This window comes from Hyperolius riggenbachi, chromosome 2, assembly GCF_040937935.1.
Source record: "Hyperolius riggenbachi isolate aHypRig1 chromosome 2, aHypRig1.pri, whole genome shotgun sequence".
In the NCBI taxonomy this organism is placed as follows: Eukaryota; Metazoa; Chordata; class Amphibia; order Anura; family Hyperoliidae; genus Hyperolius; species Hyperolius riggenbachi.
The window spans coordinates 163709878-163737832 of record NC_090647.1 but is presented as its reverse complement, the minus strand read 5'-3'; the positions used below and the strand labels follow the sequence as shown (position 1 = coordinate 163737832).

Below are 27955 nucleotides of genomic sequence, written 5' to 3'. Positions count from 1 at the left end.
CCTTGATAGAGTCCACCTACATCCAAGAGGGGGTGATCTAGATAGATCGCTTCTACAACTCGAATCTCGTTGGATCTTTGATCTAAAGGCTACTGAAAATAAGGGGTTAAATGATAGTATTAATTATCGAGTATTTTTACCTAAATAGATTTCCAAGTTCTTTCCTTTGCCTCCCCAATATTTACATCTTGACTCTCCTCTCCCCCCTGCTGCGCTTATATTTCTTCTTATTGTTGGCACTTTTTTTGGCCATATTAGTTTATTGGGGTTATGTACTCATGTGGACCCATATACTCGTATGTGGGCGCATTCGTGCCCCGCTTTCCGGTTATTTACAATGGGAGCCGGATTTCCAGTCCAGTCTTATTTGTTGGTAACCCTTTGGGGTTCATGGATGGTTTGCATGTCGATTGGTGGCAGCCCCGTACGTGAAAGGGCTTGCACTGATTGACATTTATATTCATTTTTATTTTTAGTTTTTCATATGATTATGCCAATTTGTCTATTTTTGGATATGTTTGTATGCTAATATAATACATGATATGCAATTCTGTAGGGGGTCTGCATTTGGGTGTTGTGGTTCGTCTCTTCCCGCCCCCTCCCCTCGGGTCCTCGCCATGCGCATTGGTCACAAAGAGCATCCCCGTTTGTTGCGGGCGCACATCCGGGTCTTGCTATGTTGGAGCGCTCTTGCGCTCCAGTGACACACTGCGCACGCGCCCGCCGTAGCTTGGACGGGCGTGCGCGATGACGCGGTGGGGGTTGGCGTGAGCGGGAGGCGGACATTACAACGCTTAAAAGACGCATGGATGGCGTCTTCAGGCATTTCTCTGCTGTCTCGCCTTTGAAAAGGCCGCTAGTGCGGCGAAACATGTCAGGCACCACTGACAGCTACCTCACCATGCTGGGCATGCCATAAGAATCTCCACTGGACCTTATCCTCTCATTTATCCACACGGCAGCAGTACTTAAGGACTGGTAACTATGCGATCTTGATGGCTTTGCTTTGCATTTGTACTGCTTGGACCTGCTTTGCATAAGTTGCATGGCCAGAATTTTCCTGCATGGACCGGTCATGTATGGCTTTGCTTTGCCTTGCTACATTCATATCATTGCTACTCACCTATCTATGCCTGTCCCTGCGAGTGGGGGACTCACAGCCCATATCAGCATTTGGAGGATTTGATCACCTGTTCCTCCTGGCCATATGAAAGATGCTGTTGGCAATAGATGATTACAATAAGGATCTCTGCTTCATTTTCCTGCATGGTATGATGAACTGACACTACATTTCATCTGGCAATACATGATTGGAGACCTTGGATCCATGTTTGATATCAGATCACCAGCTGCTTATTTATGATTACCACAGGCCCTGTGACTTCATGCTCATTTTTTGCCAATGCATCAACCCATACATGTTGCATGAATTTGCTGTTTAGCCATCACATTGAACTGCCTTTAAGTATTTAAAGAGGTTTTTGGGGGACTGCAGCCCCGTATCGATTCAGTGGTATACATGCCCAGCTGGGTGGAGGTTTAACATTTTAGAATTGTTTAGGGGGGTTTATGTATTATTGTACAGTCTTTATGTGTGTTTTTTCTACTATTTTACAATAAAGCTTATATTTAATAATTTTTCATGCACCCAAGAGCCAATTCTCTTCTTTATGGTTTCATTATATATTCTTGTTGGCATGGTGCATGAGAAATTTTCATTTATCTTTCTTATTTTACAAAGAATTGATCACCCAGGTTTATTAATTCAATTGCCTGCTCATTGATCCTTACACTGAGCCGTTTATTCAATAAAGCAGAAAAACGTCTCACCCTGCTCCTTAAACAGTCCCGAGGGTGTTAATTGCTATTGCCCTTGAAGGCCGCCATTGATACTGGGGTAAGACGTAATTCGATTCCAGCCGACTGGTGAATTATGCTGCTTTTATTGTAATTTGGGCTCCATCTTTTGATGGTGTCCAAATTACTAAGTGCCGCTATATGGCAGTGCCGGTTGCTCCCGAATTTCCAGCACTGCTTTTGCCTGACTTGCCCAAAATATTGTGCAGATGGAGGCTCGGTCCACACTTGTGCAGGTGCAGAACGGAAATGAAACAGGCGGATGCGTTCTGCCCATTCTGGATCCACTTTGCGCAAAAAATCTCACCGCCGCCACTCAGCCTCTTCAGCAGCCTGGGGGCCAGCAGAAGCATGGCTCTCCATAGGCTGCAACAGGCCAAGTCTCCCCAGCAAAAGGGAGAATTCTCATTGGTCCAACATGAACCAATGAGAATTCTCCCTGTTGCTGAGGATTCCCATTGGTCTGCTGCAGCTCAATGGAGAATTCCCAAGCACCAGGCTCTTTAGAATGGGCAGAGTGGCAGATATGGACGGCAGAACACGTGAGTATTAGGTCACGGCGGTGGCATGGATGCAACGAAAAAGGGTGATGCGGAGACTAGCCAAGTGAGACTGTATCCGTTCTCATAGGCTTGCATTGGACACGTTTTCCTGTCCAGTCCGGTGACAAAGTGTCAAATCTGGACTCTCCGTGACGTTTTCTTTCCGTGCAACACGGATCCATGTGCGATCCTTGTTTCTGCACGAGTGGAAGCGGGTCCTATTTTTAACATAGGATCCACTTCCTGCGTTTCTGCAAAGCTTTAAAAACGTAACCCATGGATATGTTTTTTAAAACAAGTGTGAAGTCCTTATCCTATGCGATTCAAATAATGAGTAGATATTTTTTTCCCCAGCAAATCCAGATGGACTTCCAGGTCTTTATATTGGGAAAATGAACTCTCAGAGTTAACATGGTTAAGTTCTGCTGAGATTTAGTAATATGGGCTCAATTTCAAAATCCTGTGCTTTGCCTACAAATCAGTGCACAAGACCTGCCCAACCTACATCTCTGATCTGGTCCACAGGCACATACCAGCCCGCCCCCTCCGATCCTCCAATGACCTGCGCCTAGTCGCACCACGCATAACTCAGTCACACGCACGATTGCAGGACTTCACCAGGGCCGCCCCTACTCTCTGGAACTCTCTCCCACCAGCCGTTAGACTCGCCCCCACCTTTAATTCCTTCAAACAAGCTCTCAAGACTCACCTCTTCACGCTCGCATACCCCCCTACACCAGCACCATAATATGTTCTGTTAGACCCCCTCTCAAAAGACGCACCTATTGTCTCCACCCCACCCTTTAGATTGTAAGCCTGAGGCAGGGCCCTCCTCCCTAACGTATCCAGCTTGATTATGCAATCTTACTCGCAACCACCCCTCTTGTAGACTCGAACAGTCTCTATTTTGACCTATGACACTGTATTGTTATCAAATCATTTGCATGATCTTGTTTTGTTGTGAGTTTCCGTATGTTCTACCTGTATGTTAACCCATTTATCTATTGTGCAGCGCTGCGTAAGATGTTGGTGCTTTATAAATACAATAAATAATAATAATAATAATGGGCTACACAAGTCAGCAAAGCTTCAGGAAACGATCTATTGTACATGTGCTCATCCATGGACTAGATAGTCTACTGTTGACGTAAAATTCAATATCATGCCAAGGACAATGCATATGCTGTCACATGTATACTGTATAGTTCTGTAATCAGAACATCGCCTGAAACTCTACAGCGTGGTGAAAATGGTCACATGCCAGATCACCCATCAGCTGATCTTACTGCTACAGATCATACAGCCATTTCTCTTCTGTACACATATGGACTTTAAAGAACTCCATTAAGTATGATTTGAATTAAATGACCACATATGTTCATGCTCTAACTTAAAGAGAACCTGAACTGAAAATATAAAAAGTCAAAATAACCATACACAGGTCATACTTACCTCCTGTGTAGTCTACTCCTCAATCTCTCAAACACACAAAGGGAAATACTCACTTCCAAACTTCTTATTGGCTTATAAGCAGCCTGCAGGCTTTATAAAGCAGCAGAGGACTGTTTGGAAGTGAGTATTTCCCTTTGTGTGTTTGGGAATTTCAGAGCAGTTGGGGACAGGCTCTTGGGGGTGGCAGCTCCAGGACTTGACTGCGCTCACATATGGTGTTACATGCTGGTTCTGGGGCCCCGGGCAGTGAGAGTTCCCGGGGCCCCAGGCTGGCTTGTGCACCATTGTTTTTAATTTTATTGTAGATTCCCATGCAGTTTAGTTAGGAGGGGGGCAGATGAGAGGGAATATCCTGCACGCTGGTGCCCCCTGCTGTTCATATAGCCATTGTCTATATGCAACTGAAGCCCTCTCCAATGATTGGCTGACCTGCTCAGCTTCTGCTTGATTAATCACTGCACACTAGGTGTAACGTGTGTGTGTGTGTGTGTGCACTTCTTATTGGCTTATAAGCAGCCTGCAGGCTTTATAAAGCAGCAGAGGACTGTTTGGAAGTGAGTATTTCCCTTTGTGTGTTTGGTAAGTTTCAGAGCAGTTGGGGACAGGCTCCTGGGGGTGGCAGCTCCAGGGCTTGACTGCGCTCACATATGGTGTTACATGCTGGTTCTGGGGCCCCGGGCAGTGAGAGTTCCCAGAGCCCCAGGCTGGCTTGTGCACCATTGTTTTTAATTTACTCCTCAATCTCTTTCTCCTCTCCGGTGTCCTGTTTGTCCACTGAGATCAATGGGTTTCTCCTTCCTCCATTTTAAAAACGGCCATTACCCCATAACAGCTTCCTGGTCAGCACTCTGTTAAATTGTAATAGCACCCACTTGAGCCATAGGGAAACATGGACATTACCTTGAACATTCAGTCATAACTGACAGCTGCTGATATACAACTTTCAGCAACTGGTATATTTCAGTTCTGACAAAATATTGGCAGAACTGGAAGGGATCACTGTAAGAAGAAAATGGTGAGCTTCTGAGAGGAACCGACGGTGAGAGTAGTATTAATTTATTTATTTATGTATTGTATTTATAAAGCGCCAACATATTACGCAGCGCTGAACATTTATTTAGGTTACAGACAATATTTGGGAGTGACATACAGCAATACGACAATACAGGAATACAAGAAAACCAGATCACACAGCACAGTATGAGTACAAGGTAATGCTTAGTCAGTCACTGGATGGGAGCATGGAGATTAGGCACGTTAGGTTCACTCAGATGCATAGCATGGGTGCACAGTAATGGAGGTGCATGATCAGGTAGGACTCAAAAGGAATAGTATGTAATATTCATTTGCAGCTACGTCATGTGTTTATTTTAAATTTTCCTCGCTTCAGGTTCCCATTAAGAATAGCTAAAATTTAAGGTTGGCTTCATGCCTTTGCATAGAGATTTATTAACTATTTGTGCCCCTGTGCAGCCAGTGTTCATTCACAAGCTACAGGTTTCATTGAGCATAAAAAGCCCCCCACCTCCCGGGCTCCAGAGCCAAGATAAAGCAGAAGTTTCATGCACAGGCATTGGGCAGTAATCTGCAGCAAATACGTAATATCTGTAAAACAGACAGGAGACATTTACATTTAAAGCACAACTAAATGAAAAACGATATGGAGCTCGCAGTTTTAGGGCTGGAACCCACTAGAGCAATTTTTTTAGCATTTAGGGAGCACTTTAAATCGCTCCCTAAATGCTCAGCCAATGTAAATAAATGTAACAAAATTCCACAGTAGCGATTAGCAAAATCGCAATCGCAGGACATGCAGCATTTTGGAAATGTTTGCGCTTCAATGTAAACTGTTGAAGCGTTGACAAATCGCTCATTAATCGCTACACATAGCGATTTGAGTGTGATTGCAAACTGTAAATAAAATCACTATACAGTGAAAGGACCAATCAGATTTAAAATCACTAATCACTACACAATCGCTGTCAAAAAGCTTACAAAAGCACCGCAAAACACTAATTAAAAACGCTAGCGATTTGCAATTTGTAATGGGTTCCAGGCCTCAGAAAGTAGGAGTATTTGTTATTGCAAACCATTTCCAACTGGAAAGATTTCTTCTCACTGTCTTTGGTGAAACCTGTCACTTGGACAGGAAAGGAGTGACAAAAACAACAATTAAAAAAAAAAAAAAAAAAAACAGTCTACAGCTCAACTCATCCTCTGTCTATGGACAACATTTAATTGTTGTCCATGTCCCTGTTTAGATTTTATTACACTACAGGAAGCCAAGGACATCCTCACAGGGACATAACCAGGAATACAAACCCAGCAGCAGTTATAACTTTGTCTTGCCATATCCACGCCCCCACCACCACCAAAAAAACAAAAACAAACAGTTTTGTGTTAAGGTACTCAAATGCTTATCATTTGTCCCATTGGGTCCTTGCAGATTTGATTTCATCTCCTAGGCACCAGTTCCCCATAAATGTCCGATTGATCAAATTTCAATCGATTTTGACCCAAAAAATCAATCACAGTTATCGAATGGATAAGGTGGATCATCTAGGTCGACTTGGGGCAGGGCAGAGGCAGTAGTCTATCGATAGGCCACAGCATTGCACTGTGCTAGACTGGGCAATGCTGCAGATTGACTCATTTTTATTCTCTGCTGGAATCTATTGAAAATCTATGTGCTATGTATGGTAGGAATCGATCACTCTTTGAATCGATTCCAACCAGAGAAGAACTGATAGCTTTGCAACATTTGGTGGAAATCTATACATGTATGGCTAGCTGACTTTATAGCAAAATGTAAACCGCTCAGATATGGGAGTGTAAATAGGCTTCAGCTCCAAACACAGGCTAGCATGTCATCTGCAGCACTCCATGCTTTCAGGGCCTGGAGGAGGCCCATCTCCTGCAGACCTCACTAATGAAAGGGGCTGGGAGGAGAATATCAGGCAGTATCTCAGTGACACACACCCTCCAGCTGTGTGTAAGCAGACGCTTTGACAGCAGGAACTAATGGAGAATCAGAGACGGCTTGGGAATGAGATCATAGATATCCATGACCTCACCGCACACAGGCCTGCATTCACCAAGATAAACAGGCATCTACAAAAGACATTACATGTCAGGCTTATGACTGGCTAGAAATGAACGCTAAGGTTTACGCCACAATTTTTCTGAAAACACCAAAATTTCAAACATACTGCTGCTTCCATGCTGGGGTAATTCTGGTACAGTCTGAACAGATATAATATGGTCTCAGTCTCTAACGCCTAGTACACACGGTGAGATTTTCAGGCAGATTTACTGCCAGATCGATTATTATCCAACATGTACGATTGATTTCTGATCAATTTTCCATAGAAGTGAACGGAAAATCAATCAGAAAAATGATCAGAAAACAGATGAGACATGTTGAAAATAATCGATCTGGCAGGAAATCTGCCAAAAAATCTTATCGTGTGTACCTAGCATAATGCATGGTACACACCATGCAATTTCAAATGAGATCGAAAGGTCAAATTGATTATATCCAATCTGATTTCCGATCGTTCAATTTTCCAATCACTTCTATACAAAAAAACGGAAATCAGATCGGACCTGTTGGAAATCATCGATTCGACCCATCTATCTGACAGGAAATTGCATGGTGTGTACCAGGCATAACACTTTTAGCCATAGACCCTGAACAAGCATGCAGATCAGACGTTTCTAGCAAGATTAGCTGCATGGTTGTTTCAGGTGTGTGTGATTCTAACACTACTGCAGCCAAAGAGCAGGACAAAATTAAAAGAACACAAATATGACAGCCTCCATATACCTCTCATCTCAAGTTCCCTGGTTAATGTGGCCTCACAGCCTGTGATAGCTTGTGCTGTCATTCTAATGAGCGACAGCACAGCCACCAACTTTTTCAGCAAACAGAAATTCCACTGTTGCTTTACACACATCTGATGATGCTGTTCTTAAAATGAAAAGCTGTTTCTTGCTAAATTGGCTTCGCCGAATGTGTGTGCATGTTCATCCAGACACATACGCGCTTCTGCATTGCACAATTCAGAAGAAATGAGTGCATGCCTCCCTTTTCTCTGGAAATATCTAACCCATCATTCCTCTACTAGTTATGAGATGATTCAATAATGAAGTCAGTATGCTGAGAAGTGGGCGGGTGTATAAACAACTGACCTTCATTCAGTGCACAGAATCCAGTCACACCCTCATGTCAACCCTGCAGCAGAGTAAACTGTGGCAGCAACAGAAAATTATCAATAATAGAGAAAGTTTTATTTTCCTCAAAGGTTAAATAAGAGTCCTGCAATAGGTTAGGCTGCAAATAATTTGTGAGCCGTTCTTCAAGCCTGACATTTCTTGTAAATTCATCATCTTAAACATCTGCATGGAATTAGCCAACTTCAGGCTGTAATATTAGGGGCTTATTCATCTGCTTCTCATAGAAACCATTCAGATTCCTGCTACACACACTGCCTTGTTCAGAGAGGGGATGGGAATCCATAATCCACAATAGTATTCCTAAACAACAAACAGCTAGTGTTCCCCAAGCTACATTGGAGTGGCCTGCTCAGTACAACTGCATAGACTTTGCTGAAACTATTTCCTCTTTGTACAAAATAAAGGTCTCGGGACATTCATACCAGTCTCGTCTCTAGCTGTTCTAGCTCTCCCAAATATTATGGGGATCCAGCCAGTGAGTGCGCCCTCATCCAGTGAACCCTAGCTGTTCTATCTAACAGAGCAAAGACTGCTCTCCTCAATGTATATTTATAATGGTGGGAAGAGGTGCCCTGTGCAAATGTATAACAACCAATTTTGGAGGAACAGTTATACCTTGGTATAGAGCAGCGATTCTCAAACCTGTCCTCGTGACTCCCCAACGGTGCATGTTTTGCAGGCAACCTCACCTATGCACAGGTGGGGTAATTAGTGTCTCAGCTTAGTGGATTCCAGGTAGCTGAGAAACCAATTACCCCACCTGTGCATAGGTAAGGTTGCCTGCAAAACATGCCCCGTTGGGGAGTCACAAGGACAGATTTGAGAAACCCTGGTAGAGGTTTTAGAGTAAATTATTGGACACCAAAAGACACTGTGGAGATTAAAGACACTGTGTGAATAACCTGAAGAAGCAGTTGAAACCTGAGAACCCAGTCGCTGGTTTTTGGTGTCCAATAAATTACTCTTAAACCTCCACACTGAGGTAAGACTTTCTTATGAACGCCAAAGTTGGTAGTTTTACACGCACAGTGGGGCGCCTCTTTCCACCATGTACAGTCTAGTCCCCCTCTTATGGATTATCCCTGCAACCAATATCCAGTGGTTCCAGTGGACCTTTTTGATCAGAGTGCGACCCAAGTCCGGAAGAGGACTTTCATCCAAGTGGAGACAGTTTTCTCCATGTTGTAAACAGTGGCTGTCTAAAAGCAACACGTGTTTGCAGGGCCAAATTTACCATAAGGCACTGTAGGCACATGCCTACAGTGGCCTGATGATGGAAAGGCGGCTTCCTCCCCATCCCTAATGCCTCCCTCTCTCCTTCCCTGAGCAGAGCATAAATAAGGAGGTTACTCATCCTCCTCTTGGCATTCCACTGACGAGATCTACCTTCAGTTGAGGGCACCACTAGCTACTTAATACTGAGGGTACCTCTAGAGTTTTAGCCATTAAAGCTAGGCGGGATGATTGGAAATAACAATGCTCTTGGCCAGCGCTCTGCTGAATCGATCCGCCAGGCTGATCGCTGGAGGAATCAGGATGTACCCGGGGCCCCTGTACACACACTTGATTCTCGGCAGAGACAGTCGTTATCGGCCCTCATCTAGCATGTGTACAGGGCTTTAGTTTGTGGCACAAATATTTCAGCACCAGTAAGTTGGTAGCTGGATATCAGTGTAGTGTTGCAGCCATATATCCTGAGTCCCTCTGCCCTCACATGATCCCTCCAATCTAGACTAATCCTACCTTTTCTCCCTACCTCATAGCTAAACTAACTTTATCCTTGCACATAACCTTAAACCCTGTCCCACTAACAAATGCCTAACCCAGTCATTTACCCGCAACTACACTTTTACACAATGTCTAACCCTAACCTACTGTATGTCTTCTTATTATTGCTGTAGTTGTATATTTATATAGCACCAACATCTTCTGCAGCTTGATAATTTCCTCTAACAATGTGAAAATCCACTTTTATTGAATAATAAGCAATGCATTGACTCCAGCTCTGCACACTGTGAGGAATGTCAAACGTTATTTCAAACTGCCTCCCTTGATGCAGAGCAGACAATCGCCCATCCCTTCCACGATGATCCTAGTACAAACTGTCACACAGGGAGTGTCCATGTTGTGGTCAATCACTCATTTAGCTAAGGCCTGTAAAATATCCAACAAGACCCCCTGGTTTTGGTAGTCAATTATTCATGATTCAGACTTCAAGCTATAAAAAAAAGTGCTGTTTGTGCATTCAGCTGTTTTGGAAATTCATAGCTGGCTGTGGGAGGGGCAGTTTTATTAAAGAACATGGCTGCAACACTGAAACATGGTTATAGCAATATAGCAAATTTTGAGTGGAGTTTCACTACTGTGACAGACTGCAATATCACCTGATCTTCTAGGGGGAAAAAAAGGGGGTGATAGCGGTCAGTAAGGCTGGGTCCACACTATAAGCGCTTTTGTGAGCCTTTGCATTAACGCTTGCTGTGCACGTTAAAAAAATAGCTCCCATTCGCTTTCATGAAAATCGCATATAAATCACCACGATCGCATACATTTTTCTGCAATTTTTAACATGATTTTCATGAAAGTGAATGGGAGAAATTTTTTAACAAGTGCTCAGCAAGCGCTAATCAATCGCAAATGCTTATAGTGTGGGCCCGGCCTAACTGCTTCAGCTATGCCCAAACATTGGTAGAGTATAAAAAAAAGTCCCAATTTCATGCAGTATTCAATAGATGTATTGCTTCAGTTTAGACCAAAACAACCTAATGTCAGCTAAATGTTGAAAGTCACCTGTAATGCTAAAAATGAACATCAAATGTAGCATGCTACACTAACCCAACCAGTTTGGGATGATTTGGCTTCATTGAACAGCACAGATGTAATCACCTCCTAAAGGGCACAAGATAGTAGTTACCTTACATTGGATCAGGCTGGATTAACCACATTCCATGTAAAAAGGCAAACAACTCACCACAAACAGAGTGGGAAATGGCAGAGATGATGGCTGTGCAAGAAAAGTCAGCTTCGTCACCATTTCACATGCATCAAAAATCACTGCAGAGACCAATACATTCTCAAGACACCATATAAAACAAAAACCGAGAGCCCAATATGGTGTAGTATGCACTGGAAATAGTGAAGTTAATGTATAGTGTAAGTATTATACTCACAAACCAGGGTTACCTCAAAGGCAACCACTGTAGAGGCAGGTGGGGAGAACAAGCCTGTCCCCACTCAGGATTAAAACGTCGCTGTCTGCGGATAGAAGGAAAAAAGGAGGGTATATCACCCTTCCACCAAGGGTGGATTTTTGATGTGTAGAGCTGTACAGAGGCGCCAGTAGGATAAAATGCACTAAAATGTTTAAAATATTCGGGATGTGGTGGTGGACCAGCCAACCCCAAAACAGACAATGGTACTGTCGATTAAGGTCAAAAACAATTTATTTACATATAAATTGTTTTTGATCTTAATCGACAGTACCATTGTCTGTTTTGGGGTTGGCTGGTCCAGCTCTACACATCAAGAAACCATATAACAGCTAACAAGCTTTAGCCCTTCATCTAATGTTCAGTCCAGTGTTTCCACATATTAAATAAATACTACATAAAACTATTCTTGAGAAAACCATGCTTCTTACCTGGAAATAATAGGCAAAACTATTTTTCTATTTCAGAATCACAAGGATAAAAGCCTTGGTTTGCCGCAATACGATTGGGGAATTTGATAACCAAAGCAATTGAACATGTGCAACCTAAATAGGAGAGCTGCCACATAACTCCCCCATTCTCACCAATGTTCCTGTGAGCAGGTGGGATCATCACACGCTGCATTAGATTGTAAGCCTTTGGCAGAGCCCCTCTCCTTGTGTATCAGGCCTGATCATGCATCCTGCTGACAGAATAGCATGAACTTTAGTTTACTATTACTTGGACTAATACTCCAGTGTATGATCTGGCATTGTGCATCTTGCCTGTATTGTGTTGTACATCACCCCATTATCATTGTCTGTAACCTTATTTATTGTCCCACGCTGAGTAATATGTTGGTGCTATATAAATCCAACCAATAATACATTACATTCCCACACCTTGTGGAAAGCCTTCCCAGGTCAGGAGAATACACTAGTGCAAACTGTGGAGTATCACTGTCATAGTAGATTTGTCTTCAGGAGTGAATACTGAGTTTGGATGCTTATGGTTAGACAATATGCTTGCCCCTAATATCACCGAATGTATACATAGGTTATAACAATAATATTGTTCTTGCATATTTAGCTCTCCAGGAATCAAGGCACAGGACAGGCCAGCTCAGGCTGATGAAGCCCAAAAACAAAAAAAGTCCACAGACTGATCTATTCTAAAGAGTGTCATTGAAAGTTCAGCAGAGTTCACTTTACTATTGGGAAATAGCTGTTTACATCTCTCTGTACGGCCTCTTGCACACTGCATGCATTTCAGATTCCGATTCCGCTTTTTAATCTGTTTTTACATCCGATTCCGATTCAGATTTTTAATCTTAACTGCATGCTGCGTTTTTTGATCCGTTTTTCTGTTGAATGTATTCAAGGAAAATCGGAAACGGAATCGGAATCGGAAACGGAATCGGAATCGGAATCGGAAAACGGATTTGCAGTGTGCAGGGAGCCTAAAGCTGAACTTTTAATTCAGCGGTTAAGATCAGATCAGTGTGGGGAACTTTCATCATGTGGAATATTCTAGTCTGCCTGTCCCGAGTATCTATGGGTAATTGAAAACAACTGATACCACAGAGCCAAAAAAAAACAAAAAAAAAAAAGAAATTTCCGTCACTAGACCCGTCCACTGAAATGAGGCAAACTGCTATGTACAGACACATGTAGAAAGATTGCTTTATGCTGGGACATTTTGAGGTCTATACTCTTAAAATGATAACTTTTTTTCAACAAAAATAAATATTTTGTTACAAATATCTAGATATAATGATGAGCAATAAAGAAGATTACTTTTCTGAAGTAAAACTTGCCAGCAATAACGCCGATATGTGTAGTTCTGTGACATGAAGCCACTCCCTGCAGAAGGGCACACTGGGTGAACTCACGGGCATCATTAATCTATATTAGTCATTTCTTATGCAATTACTCTTCCACATAATGTGCTAGTAGGCCTCTACATAAGCCTCTCTGTGAAGAGGTATTTACTCTTAACTTTGTGGCACTGAGCCAACCCAGCCAGTCTAATAACCATCAGGGATGAATGATCTTACAGAAACTGTATGTAAAAACAACCCAAATTACTCCCAGATCAATAATCCTGTTATATTGAATAGTGCACCTCTGAGGAGATATTTGGACCCTGCTACTTATTCCTCATACACTTCTTGTCAACTAGTGGTCTTAACACCAGAACGGATATGCGAAGTTCTTCTCACTATACTGTGTGACAGCATTGCATACATCTCTGGGACTTGTTGCATGCAACTCTGGCAAGTGAGGTGTGTGAAGCAAGAAAATTAATGAGCGCTGATCAATTCAGACCTGATATACAGAGAACAGATTACAAATATGTGTCAAAGACACCAATAGACATCAGTGGAAGTTTACATGGATTTGCTAAGGAAAAAAAAATATCCAAATGGAAAGGTGCGCAAAAGGTGGATCAGCGCAACACCAGGCCGCCTCCGAATGGCCTCCATCAGAGATGCGCTGAGCCCCCCCAGGAACTACAAACGCACCTTGAACCCAAACAGAAGCTCTGCATATACACCAAAAGCATGGCTGTTAAGTGGGAGCAGCTGACCAAAAACGAATTACATTAGTACATAGCAAGAAAATGAGCAGCGCTACTTAAAAACAGACTAGTGCCTACCTGCAAAAGAGTGCAAGCCCCACTTGTGGGGTCGAATACACACCGAGCGCTGCTCATTTTCTTGCTATGTACTAATGTAATTCGTTTTTGGTCAGCTGCTCCCACTTAACAGCCATGCTTTTGGTGTATATGCAGAGCTTCTGTTTGGGTTCGGGGTGCTTTTGTAGTTCCTGGGGGGGCTCAGCGCATCTCTGATGGAGGCCATTCGGAGGCGGCCTGGTGTTGTGCTGATCCACCTTTTGCGCAATTTTCAATTTTATTTGATTAACCGCACCCAGGCTATGCATATACATAGGTTAGGATTTAGTTAGTGTTAGGCCCCTCCCATGGAGGATTGACTTCTTCGCAGTGGGAGGGACGAGTACTTAATAGGTTGCATGCAAGCTGTTAATGGAAACCAACATCCTCCTCTAGTGGTAGACGGGTCATGTGTATGCTCGGTGTGTATTCGACCCCACAAGTGGGGCTTGCACTCTTTTGCAGGTAGGCACTAGTCTGTTTTTAAGTAGCGCTGCTCATTTTCTTGCTATGTACAAATGGAAAGGTGCTGCTACAAGAACCATTGTCTGAGGTGTACATGGTGGAGAGGATGCTGGTAAAGAAGAGTGCAAGGATACAATATGCAGCCAAACAGTCCTCAGGATGCCTTAAAGGGAACCAGAGACAGAGTACCCTCATGTATTTTACCATATCTATCAGTGGGAACATTAGAGAAAACACCTACCCTGCTCTCTGCTTCATCCTTCACTGTTCAGCCTGCTTGTCATCAGCCCTGATAAAATCCCCAACTGAGCATTCAGTCTGGCTTTGCTCAGGAATATTTATAGCCGAGTCATGATAGAGCCAGAAGGGGGCCGGCTTGGGCTTGAAAATACATCAGAGAAGACAGACGCAGCTATAATAATTCCTGAGCAAAGCCAGACTGAATGCTCAGTCTGGGATTTTATCAGGGCTGCTAACAAGCAGGCTGAGCAGTGAAGGATGAAGCAGAGAGCAGGGTAGGTGTTTTCTCTAATGTTCCCACTTTTTGCCTGAAGAAGGGAGGAATGGCCTCCTGAAACTAGTTGTATTTGTTACATTAATTAAAGAATCCGTTACTTCCAGCACGGGTCTCCTGTGCTTTCTTTCAGCCACTTCAGCGCTACTGCTCACCACCCAGCCACTGCTGTGGTGTATCTGAACAGAGCAGTGTGTAGATTGCTAACTTTTCAGGAAGGAGACTCTCCCTGCTAAGGGATTGAGTCTCATACAGCCCACAGGTGCCTGCAGCTCTGGTGTTATAGCCAGTGCAGGGACACCAACTGCTACAAACCAGACAGCTGCTCCTGATATCCTGCTTCAAGCCACAGGATCCCTTTGGACAAAGAGCCTGCTTCTGACCTGGTCCCTGGTCTGAGAGGGACAAAAGCCTGCAAGCTGATAATACCCATAAGGGCATATCAGCCACCACATCAGGTGAGATCTGTCTACGACCAGCTGGTCTCCCTTTTATCATCAGTTTTCTGAGTGCGCTCTTTTTGTGTTTTTTCCCCTACCCCATGTCCTTTATAGATTTCTCTGCCACTGCAAGTGAACCACACAGAGCAGCACCGACTTCCATCACCCAACACATCCTCTACATATAGAAGACTAATTTTATCCAGCTCGCTCCCCCTGTTCTCATTTCAGCACGGGGGTTATTTAAGTTTACCTATCTGTCTAATGTTCCCACTGATATACATGGTAAAATAGAGGAGGATGCTTAGTCTCTGGTTCACTTTATCGCAAACCTGAACTCAGAACTCCCCCCTCCGCTCTAAAAGATAAGCAACAGCATAACTTTAAAAGAAAAGCATTTATTTGTTACAGCTGATACAAATCCTGCAATAATCTTCAGTTCGTCTACTTCCTGCTTTCATGGAAGCAGACATAGGGTTAACATTCAGTACTAAACAAATTAGCTGTTCTGCCAAGGCAGATGAGATTCCTGAGCTGATGCAACCGAGATATCAAATTACAGTGGGGATTAGTCACAGATGAGGAGGGGGGGGGGGGAATTAGGAGCACAGAATACAATAATACAATACAATAACATTTATATTGCGCTTTTCTCCCATAGAACTCAAAGCGCTTAGGCTCTCTCAGATTCAGTAATTGGTAGTAGGATGAAGTATTCACACAACAAAAGTTATATTTCTGCAAATGCCAAACTGAACAGGTGGGTTTTCAGTCTGGATTTAAACACGTCTAGAGATGAAGCTGTCCTGATCTGTTGAGGTAATGAGTTCCAAAACGTAGGAGCAGCATGACAGAAGGCTCTGGGTCCAACAGTTTCCAAGTGGACTCTGGGTATGACTAGATTATTAGAACCTGTGGATCTGAGAACGCGGGGATTGCTACGCAGCTGCAACATTTCTTTCATGTATCCAGGGTCCAGATTATTCAAGATCGGCTTACTGACATTTAAATCACTGAATAGGACCCTCCATTCTATAGGTAGCCAGTGAAGGGAGTGCAGGACTGGCGTTATATGGCAGTGACGGGGTTGGTTGGTTAGCAGTCTGGCAGCAGTATTATGTATCAGCTGTAGGCGGTACAAGTCCTTTTTTGGAAGGCCAGTGTAGAGAGCATTGCAGTAGTCCAGTCGGGAGGTAATGAAGGCATGAACTAAAGTTTGTAGATCTTCTGGGGGGGATAAGGTGCTTGATTTTTGCGATGTTCTTTAAGCGGATCCGAGATGAAAAACTAACTATAACAAGTGACAAGAGGTAGGAGGCGCCCTTGGGGTACTTTTAAAATAGTATACCACTGAGTTAGAGAAGCCCCTATAGGGGCATATATCTAATAAAACAAAAGGTATGGACGGATCCTACCTTATGAAGTGTTCACTCAGGGTATCGTAAAAAGAATACTTTAATATGGCACTTTTAAATTGACAACGTGTTTCGCGGTAACCACCGCTTCATCAGGTCAAGTAACGTGCCACAAAGGGTGAAGTCCCCGGTCTCAGGCGCCTTTGTGGCACGTTACTCGACCTGATGAAGCGGTGGTTACCGCGAAACGCGTTGTCAATTTAAAAGTGCCATATTAACCCATTTAGGTTCCGTCGTTTTCACGTGAGAAATGTTCACCTCCCATTCATTAGCCTATAACTTTATCACTACTTATCACAATGAACTGATCTATATCTTGTTTTTTCCGCCACCAATTAGGCTTTCTTTGGGGGGTACATTTTGCTAAGAGCCACTTTATGCCTCCATAATTAAAACTCACGTATTGTACTTGCCCATATGTCCCGGTTATTACACCGTTAAAATTGTGTCCCTATCACACTGTATGGCGACAATATTTTATTTGGAAATAAAAGGTGCATTTTTTTCCATTTTGCATCTATCACGATTTACAAGTTTAAAATAAAAAAAAAATAGAAATATTTCATCTTTACATCGATATTTAAAAAGTTTAGACCCTTAGGAAAATATTTACTTTTTTTTTTTTATTGTAATTTTTTTTTTTTTTTTTTATAGTAAACATTTTATTTGGGTAGTTTTGGGAGGGTGGGAGGGTTTTTTTTTACATACAGTTGTAGTATTACTTTTTGGCCACAAGATGGCGGCCATGAGTTTGTTTACATGACGTCACTCTAAGCGTAACACACGCTTAGAGTGACGCATCGGGGAGGGAACAGCCAGAAAAAGCACAGCTTCCGAGAGAAGCTGTCGCTTTTTCAGCAGGGGAGAGGAATCAGTGATCGGGCACCATAGCCCGATACATTAATTCCATGGCTACCGAATCTGCGGCCGGGAGAGCGCGTGCACGCGCGCGATCGGCCGCGGGAGCGCGCGGTAGCGCACATGGTTTCTGGACGTAGTTTCTATGTCCAGGAACCAAAATAGGTTAAAGTATTCTTTTTACGATACCCTGAGTGAACACTTCATAAGGTAGGATCCGTCCATACCTTTTGTTTTTTGTTTTATTAGATATATGCCCCTATAGGGGCTTCGCTAACACAGTGGTATACTAACTATTTTAAAAGTACCCCAAGGGCGCCTCCTACCTCTTGTCATTGTTTTATTCCCTCCAGCTTGAGGGTCAACACCCAGGCGGGTGTTTCTTTCCTAAGGAGTTGCGACCAATAAAGCGAAACCACAAGGCCGAGTGGGGACGGTACTTCCCCACATGCGAGTTTACTTGGTTGCGTTGTGCAACCCGGCTTTGTGAGTATATCAATACTTTTATATACTTACCTTTTTTATCTGCGATAATACACCAGATCGGGCTCCCGGTGTCCTCCCGCTCCTTTTTCTATCTCTTCAGCAACTAACTATAACAAGTAACTTGTCTATATATCATATCTTAAGTTTAGATAGTTTACACAGCAAATCTAGCTGCAAACAGCTTTGATAGAATATGATTATTTCTTCCTGTGATACAATGACAGCAGCCATGTTGTTTGTAAACATTACACAGAGGCAGGATTATCTGCATTTGAGCAAAAAAAAAAAACCTAATCCCCCCCCCTCTGAAATCTCTGGCTAGTAATACCTCCCCCTCCTCCTGCCCAGACTGAGCTCCCATGAGCCCTTGCTACTGTCTGAAAGTGCCTTGGCTCTCTGAAAACCTGTGGGCGAGACTTGTTTAGTTTATAGGGAATTAGAGTATTAACAAAAAAAAACAAAAAAAAAAAGTATTTGGCTTGAGGAATGCCCTATAAACAATAGGAAAGGAACACAATTATGCAATGAGTAAAAGTTCATCTCAGATCCACTTTAAGGTGAAAATAGGATGATTTCACCACAGCAGAGATGTGAGTTCTGAAGTTTAAATCCCCATCAACTAGAACCCCCAGGCTACGCACATGATCAGAGCTGTGTAGATCCGTGCCTCCTACTCCCAGTGGTGAAGACTGCAAGTTAAAGCGGATCCGAGATGAAAAACTAACTATAACAAGTAACTTGTCTATATATATCTTATCTAAAGTTTAGATAGTTTACACAGCATATCTAGCTGCAAAAGTTTAAATAGTGTATGATTATTTCTGTGATACGAGGGCAGCCATGTTCTTTTTGTCATATTGTCACAGGCTAATGCTGGATACACACGGTGCGTTCCCGCACTCGATTTCCCGCTAGATTCCCGGCCGCTCGATTATTTCCGAGCATTGTCGATCACGTTTCGATGTTAGGTCGATTCTCATGTAAAGTATGCTGAATCGATCTAACAATCCATCGAAACACGAAATCGGACATGTCGAAAATAATTGAGCGGCCGGCAATAGAGCGGGAAATCGAGTGCGGGAACGCACCGTGTGTATCCAGCATAAGGGCTGGAGATGCTATCAGTTTTCTTGTGTGTAAATTCAGCCCCCTCTCCTCCTCCCGCCTCCCCTCTACCTTTGAAATCAATGGCTAGTAACACCTCCCCCTCCTCCTGCCCAGACTGAGCTCCTGTAAGCCCTTGCTATTGTCTGAAAATGCCTTGGCACTCTGAGGGCTGTGGGCGAGGCTTGTTTAGTTTATAGGGAATTAGAGTATTAAAACAAAAAAGTATCTGGCTTGAAGAATGCCCTATAAACTATAGAAAAGGGACACAATTATGCAATAAGTAAAAGTTTATCTCGGATCCACTTTAACCACCCTGGCGTTCTGATTAAATCGCCAGGGTGGCTGCGGGAGGGTTTTTTTTAAATTAAAAAAAAAACTATTTCATGCAGCCAACTGAAAGTTGGCTGCATGAAAGCCCACTAGAGGGCGCTCCGGAGGCGTTCTTCCGATCGCCTCCGGCGGCCAGAAGTAACACGGAAGGCCGCAATAAGCGGCCTTCCGTGTTTCGCTTACCTCGTCGCCATGGCGACGAGCGGAGTGACGTCATGGACGTCAGCCGCCTCCGATCCAGCCCTTAGCGCTGGCCGGAACTGTTTGTTCCGGCTACGCTGGGCTCGGGCGGCTGGGGGGACCCTATTTCGCCGCTGCACGCGGCGGATCGCCGCGCTGCAGCGGCGATCAGGCAGCACACGCGGCTGGCAAAGTGCCGGCTGCGTGTGCTGCTTTTTATTTGGTGAAACTCGGCCCAGCAGAGCCTGAGCGGTAGCCTCTGGCGGTGTTGGACGAGCTGAGCTCGTCTCGACTGCTCAGCTGGTTAAGTTGTTTTGTTGTCATGCGCTGCCCTCCGATCAGAAGGTCTTCAGTTTTGTCTGCATTCAGTTTCAGCCAGTTGTCATTCATCCATTGCTGTAGTTCACGTAAGCATTAAAGCATTAACCTCCTGGGTTTACATATTAGCCTGTCTGAATGGCAGACCTCGGCGAAAGCTCAAATTATAGTGGCTCAATACTAGGAGATAAGAGAGAATTAGACCTGTTATCTCCAAATACACACAGGGTGGGTTTCTCTGTAGAGACACTGTATAGACATATAGTAGAATGCAGTAAATTAGTCAGGATACAGAGTTTCTTTTAAGCCTCATCTACACGAGTAGATGAGGCTCCGATCCGGCGGCTCGATTAGCCGCCGGATCGCCTCTTCCGTGTCCCCGCTGTTTCCCCTGCGCGTGCGCCGGATTCGATCCCCCGCTCGTCCCCACTTATCTTCCGCTCGATTCCCTGCCACTGTCCTCTTGCGGGGAGCGAGCAGGGAATTGGCGGTGGGGAGATCTGTCGGGTCTTATCAATCGAGCCGCATCAGCGGCTCGATTGATAAGGAACATTGCCGCCGCATCTACGCGTGTAGATGCGACTTAACTCCTACACGATCACTGTGTCCTGTATTTACAACTCCCCTGGCCCAAAGCGTCACGACCAGGGGCGTAGATACACATACCTGCATTGTTTACCACGATCGTCGCACCGCTGTCATTTGTTTCTGACGTAATGCCGCCACTCAGTGATCGGGGACTGGGAATAGCTTCCTAAACCCGATCGCAGTGCCTGCGATGAATAAAAATAATATATAATATCACGCTGACGCTGGCATTTCATTCACGTAAACAGATACACTAACTACTTCCGAGTACTTTTTACGGTACTCGGAAGATAAGTGTAGTGCTATCTTGTGGCCAAAAAGTAAAATGCACCCAAACACACACACACACATACAATTTATAGATCATTGTATTTTTTTTTTTTTACCTTATAGACTTTTTTTTAATATATGTATATAAGGGTATATTACTGTTAATTTTGCAAATAAAGGCTTGTAATTAGATATATAGTATTAAAAATCACTGTGGGGAAAAATTGTGGTTGTGAAGTGGTTAAAGAGGAGCTGTTAGGTATAAGGTCTCAGAGAAAATAAACACATATAGCAGTAGCTAAAGATTGGCTGTACTTACATTACATATGCATTTCACTGTCCACGTTTGTACTTCACATAATTTTTATATAGTATTTGCAGAGAATGATGCTCCTGACAGCTCATGGCAGGTTCCATGTTTGTCTGTCTCCTATGAAGCCAAATGTGTCGTCATGTCCTGCCTGCTTCCTGATGATTCCACTCTCACAAACGCTGGCAATGAATAACACTACTGTGCAGTGAATATTAATTAGCCATGTGGCTAGGAACAATAGCGGACTCCTGCAGTGTACTCTGCCTGAGATTTATTAGTGCTGTGAGCTAGACTGTTACATGCTGTTGAAACTTGAGCCTCACTAGCAGCCAGGGGAGGGCCCCAGAATGCTTTGCAGTATCTGTTATTCGGCTTGCGTCCTCCTTAGGAGCCTGGGAATACGGAGCCTTGCTGTCAGCAAACATCTAAAGTAAGAGAGATTTTTAACTGCAGTATTGCCTTTTTGGCTTCCTTCTAAACTGTTTAACACAGGAGAATAGAGGTTTAAATTAGCTTTTGCAGCCTGACAGTTACTCTTTAAAGTAACCCTTAATGGAAAAAACAGCCATATTTGGGTAGTTACCTCGGGTGAGGGAAGCCTCTGCATCCTTCAAAGGCTTCCCCCATAACCCTCCTCCTCACTGTTCCAGCACAGAGATCCCCGCAAACCCTTCCACAAGGAGTGGAGTGGACACGCTGCATTTAGTACACTTTCCTTAGGTTTTAAAAGAACAATCTAAGAATATAGCATACATTTTCCAGAAATAAAAAAAAATGCCCTAATCTTATATTATTCTTTTATTATTATTATTTATATAGCGCCGACATATTACGCAGCGCTGTACAGAGTATAATATATATATATATATATATATATATATATATATATATATATATTGTCACTAACTGTCCCTCAAAGGAGCTCACAATCTAATCCCTACCATTGCCATATGTCTATATTATGTAGTGTAAGTACTGTAGTCTAGGGCCAATTTTTAGGGGGAGCCAATTAACTTATCTGTATGTTTTTTGGAGTGTGGGAGGAAACCGGAGTGCCTGGAGGAAACCCACGCAGACACGGAGAAAACATACAAACTCTTTGCAGATAGTGCCCTAGCTGGGATACGAACCAGGGACCCATATGGCATGATTATAAGACATCACTTACAAGTATCACAATTTTGGCCATGTGGGTGAGGCATTACTGCACCTATGCTACTCAAATTATTACAGAGACTCAGATTTAAATGATGATAACTTTACAAATCAAAACATTTGGATCTTCAGACGAACAGCAGCTTTAAAGGACAACTGAAGTGAGAGGTATATGGAGGCTGTCATTTATTTCCTTTTAAACAATACCGATCCCAGTCTGTGACAGATAACTGTGACTACTGTACTTAGAAAAGCAATCTCATGAAAATATCTTTATTCATAACTGTGCTGCACATCTGCGAGCATAAACCTGCACTCCCCTGCGAGCATATGGCTGAAGTCCCCTGCGAGCATATCTCGCGGCTGCACCCCTGCGAGCATATAGCTACACCCCTGCTGAAGTCCCCTGGGCTGATGAGTCATAGGACGAAACTAGTAGGGCGGAGCCTGAGGAGCTGACAAGACGCTGGAGGATCCTGTGATTGTTTTATATGCGCAAATTTTATCGGAACTTTTGTAAGTGCACTACTATTTTTATACTATTAAATCTGATGGGATTATGCTATGGTCGATTGTCTTTGAGCCCTAGGGGATTATTCACTGAACTCTGGAGTTAGAGTGACAGAAAAACGCTGATTTGCCGGTCTGTTGCGGGTTGGCCCGTATATCTGGTGAGCGCCCTGTATATCTGTGGTGGAGGCACATTGGGTGTCACTGTTGGATGCGGGGTGCACTGGTGACAATATATAGTACATTGCTCAAACGGTATCACACTATTGCTGCCTTGTATTTGTATTTATACATGTACGGATCCGTGAGGAGGTCGGTGAGACACCCACAGAAAGCTGGCTGGCAGGGCCAAAAGCGCTGACTGCTGATCTGAGAGGATTGGCTGAATGATCTGGTGAGCGTATAGGTTTATTACTCTGAGAGGATCTGGACATTTATTGGTTAAACGAGCCACAATGGAGGAGAAATGAACTGATGAACTTTGATGAACTTTAAGAGGCGCAGCTTTAGGCTGAGCACAAGGGAAGAATCCCTATACATGCTGTGAACTGTAGTTGTATCTGTTTATAGAGTCTGTTGAGCGCTCTGCCTTTATTTGATAAATCTTATGTTCCAGGTGTAACACACACTTATATGCAGATAGCGATCCAGTAAGTGATTTAGGGAAAAAGTTTTTTAGGAGTACCAGTGAGGAGCGCATTGTTACTATTATTTATTTTTACATAACTCACGGCTGCACTCCCCTGCGAGCATATGGCTGCACTCCTCCAAGACTAAGGCTGCACCTCTCCGAGCAAAAAGCTGCACCTATGTCCTCGAGGTGCAGAGGATTGGGCTGCTGTTTGAAAGCAATCTCTGCCAGACCCACCAGGCGCTGGAGTACCTGCTTACCTCAGGCTGTACTCCTACTGAACTCGAGCCAACCATGACGGGTCTAGCTTGCCCCTGGACAATTTATCCGGGTCACCCTCCCCGATCTTTCTTACCGTGTGGAACTGGCCTCTTACCCCAGTTACTGTAGCTCTAGTCTGTATGCCCGGTCTTAGTGTATGCTTCTTAGGCATGTATCACGATCATTCTCATGTAAACTATCCTATGTCTGTATATGTAAAATTGCCATGCCATGTGTACCAAATACAATTCTGGATACGTCATTCAGCGTACTTGGCAAATAAAGCCGAGTCTGATTCTGACTATGCAGTGCTAGAACATAACGGCATTTACTGATGGCAATGGGCAAATCTCCAGTCTGGGTAGGACTCAATTCTCCCCCAAATGACATGTCCAAGTTTACTAACAAAGTAAAACCCTGGCTGTGATAAGCATTGGAAACACAATGAGTAACGGCTAGTTGTTGCCCGCGGCAGGTTTAAACAATTATCCACCACTCAGTCCATGGGAGGAGGACTTGATTTCAATGTCAGGACAGGGTTTCCCAGGCAGCATTCATGCACATTATGTTGTAAGACTGAAATGTGTAGTGAATGGCATTCCTATTTTCCCTAGTGACAGTATGGAGCATCTGGAATTTCACCATGGAGAGCTATTGTCTTTTACACTTAAATAACTACTAAACTGGCAGCGGCCGAAATCAACTGGGCTACAGACTGAACGGCTATGTTGTATGGTGATTTGTTCTTCACCTAGTCAACATAAGGGGTAGCTGTTGCCTGGAAGCCAAGGACTAAAGACCAATCTTACTAAATGATTACAGTAGGTTACTGGTTTCTCTCAAATAGCCAAAAACTAAAATCAGACAGGTACACCAATTTCACCTTACAAGATTCTCTCCTCTGGAATTCTGCTGTAATGGATCAGGGTAAATACAGTTCACACATGGGCAAAATGCTTGGGAAAGCACACAGTTGTGAGCAAGCAGTTACAGGGCTCCTTATCAGATACTGGGGAATTCCATAGCTTTACATTGAACCTGCAGCCTGGCAGTGCAGGGAGTGACGGAATGACTGATGACTGGATGTGAATAATGTGAACATTTGTGGCCAAAACCCAAACACTGCACAAAGCACTCTGAGTCTAACAACATCTTACAGTTTTTCTTTCCACCTTGTACTGCTCCTGCCTGCCATGTACTCACCAGGAACCACTGCACAGCATATAAGAGTGCTGCACCACCTGAGTGGAAAACCCATCTGGCCAATCAACAAGCATTGTTAAAAAAGTACATTTAAAATATAGCGCATTGGAGTGTAATGTTTATCACATGCTAATATTTTGCGTTTCCCAGGCCATATTTTTTACACTGTACGATTTCAAGTTTTGTAGATACAAACCAGCCCACTGTTCCAGGCTGAAAAGAGGAATCTGGCACTACATGTGACACTTGCTGGCACTGCAGGTAATACTTGCTTGGGACAGATGAGACAATGGTATACATTATATTAATCTCCTCTAAAGAGCACCACAGTTCAGTTACAAATTAACGACTTTCAACTTGAGTGTTTATTTAGAAGTCAAGCTCAAACATCCAAGATTAGCATGCAACTCACATCAGAGAGCACATTGGGCATGATCATCAAGGCAGGGAAAAAAAGGAGGAGGAGCAAAATTGCCCAGAGCAACCAATCAAATTTTTACTGAAATAAATCATCAATTATGACAGGTTGCTCTGTTCAAGTTCTCTTCCTATTTGCCTCTCTTGATAACCACCTCACTTTTTCTCCAAAATCATTTAAAGAGTAACTGTCAGGCTGCAGAAGCTAATTTAAACCTCTAGTCTCCTGTGTTAAACAGTTTAGAAGGAAGCCAAAAAGACATTACTGAAGATAAAGATCTCTCTTACCTTTGATGTATGCTTATCAGCAAAGCTTAGAGCTAAGCTGGACGCAAGCCGCATAACATACTGCAAAGCATTCTGGGGCCCTCCCCTCGGCTGCTAAGGAGAAGACGGGATCAAGTTTCAGCAGCTTCTAAAACTCAGTCCAGCCACAGCACAGATAAATCTCGGGGCAGCGTACACTGCAGGAGTCCGCTATTGTTCCTAGCCACATGGCTCATTAATATTCACTGCAAACTAGTGTTATTCAGTATGAGCTGTTCTGTGATCAGAAGCAGGCAGGACATGACGACACATTTGGCTTCACAAACATGGAACCTGCCATGAGCTGTCAGGAGCATCATTCTCTGCATATACTATATACAAATTCTGTGAAATCCAAACGTGGACAGTGAAATGCATATGTACTGTAAGTACAGCCAATCTTTAGCTACTGATATATGTGTTTATTTTCTCTGAGACCCTATACCTAACAGCTCCTCTTTAACAAAGCAACTTGACAAAGGCTGTTACTACTTTCCTTCATTTTAGTGTGTATAACACATATATTCTATGCAGCACAAATATTTAAGTTAAATAAAACATAAAAGACACCTGCTAGTTAACTAGAGCAATTTAGGAAAATGTCCTGGTCATCAATACAGGTATGCACTTTTACTGTACATATTGCCCCATCCTTCCAGCACCAGTGCTCAAGAAGAGAGGAAATGTAAGCAACGCATGTCCAAAGTGTAATTTAATGTACACAATGCAACAAAAAATAAGTTTCAGCATCTCAACCTTCAGCTGAATTTGGAAATCCATTTCAGGCCGAGGAAAGACCCATTAGTGACAGTAGGTGGCTACCACGTAGTTTCAGCTATACAGGAAACCAGTCATCTGCCACACACGCAACTGCATGCCGATATTCCACAAGGGTGGGTGCCACCAGCAGTTGCCATGTATTCATGAATTATGTAGTAGTGCCACAGTTCACATCTGGAGGGTGAGATGTATTTGAATGCCATATCTCCACTATATACTTGACTGATGAATGTGTCACTGGTTAATTTATCGCCTATTGGTTTCACAAGTGAACTTGCCTTTATAGTTCTAGGGCTCAGGCTTTAATTCCTGCCAATGACTCAATCTGCATAAAGTTTGCATGTACTTTTGGTTGATTGATTATATATACACAGACATGGCAGGTCCTAGGGCAATACCGGAGGGGCAGGAGTGTAAATACTTGTGGGCAAATTAGTGCCTCCTTCAGATTTGTGAGGGTGGGGAGAGAGCAGTACTGGTGGTGAAAATACTCCCCTCCCTCAAAATGGAGTCACATCGGCTGTGCTCAGACACTACATGTTGTGACTTTCTGCCACCGGGTAACACCACTGTGTGACGTTCTGACACTTGTGGTGTAACAAAATGCTGCAGTTCAGCTGCATTTTAATTACACCCCAACAGTGCTTGTGGCTGGCAGCCTGGAAGATGAACTACTTTAAGGACAACTGTAACAAGAGGGATATGGAGACTGCCATATTAATTTCCTTTTAAACAATACCAGTTGCCTGGCTAGCCTGCTGATCCTCTGCCACTAATGCTGGGAATACACCATCAGATTTTTTGGCAGATACATGGATCGATAGATCATTTCCAACAGGTCTGATCTTTTTGATTGTTTTTTCTGACTGAAGAAAAATCGTTTTTTTTTTCTTCTCAAATAAGAGAATGGAAGTCTATTAGAAAAACGGTCATAAAATCAATCGTGAATCGATCGGACAGTGAATCTGCTGAAAAATCACATTGTGTATTCCCAGCATAATATTTTTAGCCACAGACCCTGAACAAGCATGCAGCATATCAGGCTTTTGACATTGTCAGATCTGCCACGATTATCTGCACGCTTGTTTCTAGTGTAAATCAGACACTAATGGAGCCAGATAAACCAGCAGGGCTGCCAGGCAACTTGTATTGTATAAACAGAAATAAATATGGTAGCCTCCAATATCCCTCTCGTTACAGTTGTCCTTTAATATTTGCTGCTGAAGACGAGGCAATAAACATTGGTTGGCCTGAAAATACCCATTTTCCATATGTAAAGGCTGAAACATTAGGTTACTGGCCATGCAGTGCATCTTGCAGCCATGCTAGCAGTGAGGGGATACTGAAGAGCAAAGTATCCAACAAATGTAAAAAGGTCACTTTCTCTGCAACCAAAGGCATTCACACACACAAGCAGATCTCTGTCCAACTTTTCAGGGAATCGCTCATTCTGACTG

At 43.4% G+C, this 27955-nt stretch overlaps 1 protein-coding gene across 5 annotated transcripts in view; it reads right to left on the bottom strand.

Moving 5' to 3' along the window:
• The window catches only part of ELF1 (E74 like ETS transcription factor 1), a 130593-nt gene that overhangs the window by 35058 nt on the left and 67580 nt on the right, over positions 1-27955 (bottom strand). Inside the window, exon 3 of one of the 5 annotated variants that reach the window (XM_068267810.1) lies at positions 20731-20837. The exons of the other annotated variants lie outside the window; for them this stretch is intronic. The gene's annotated coding sequence lies outside the window, so the exon portion shown is untranslated. The remainder of the gene's footprint in view (positions 1-20730; positions 20838-27955) is intronic. 5 annotated transcript variants of the gene reach the window in all.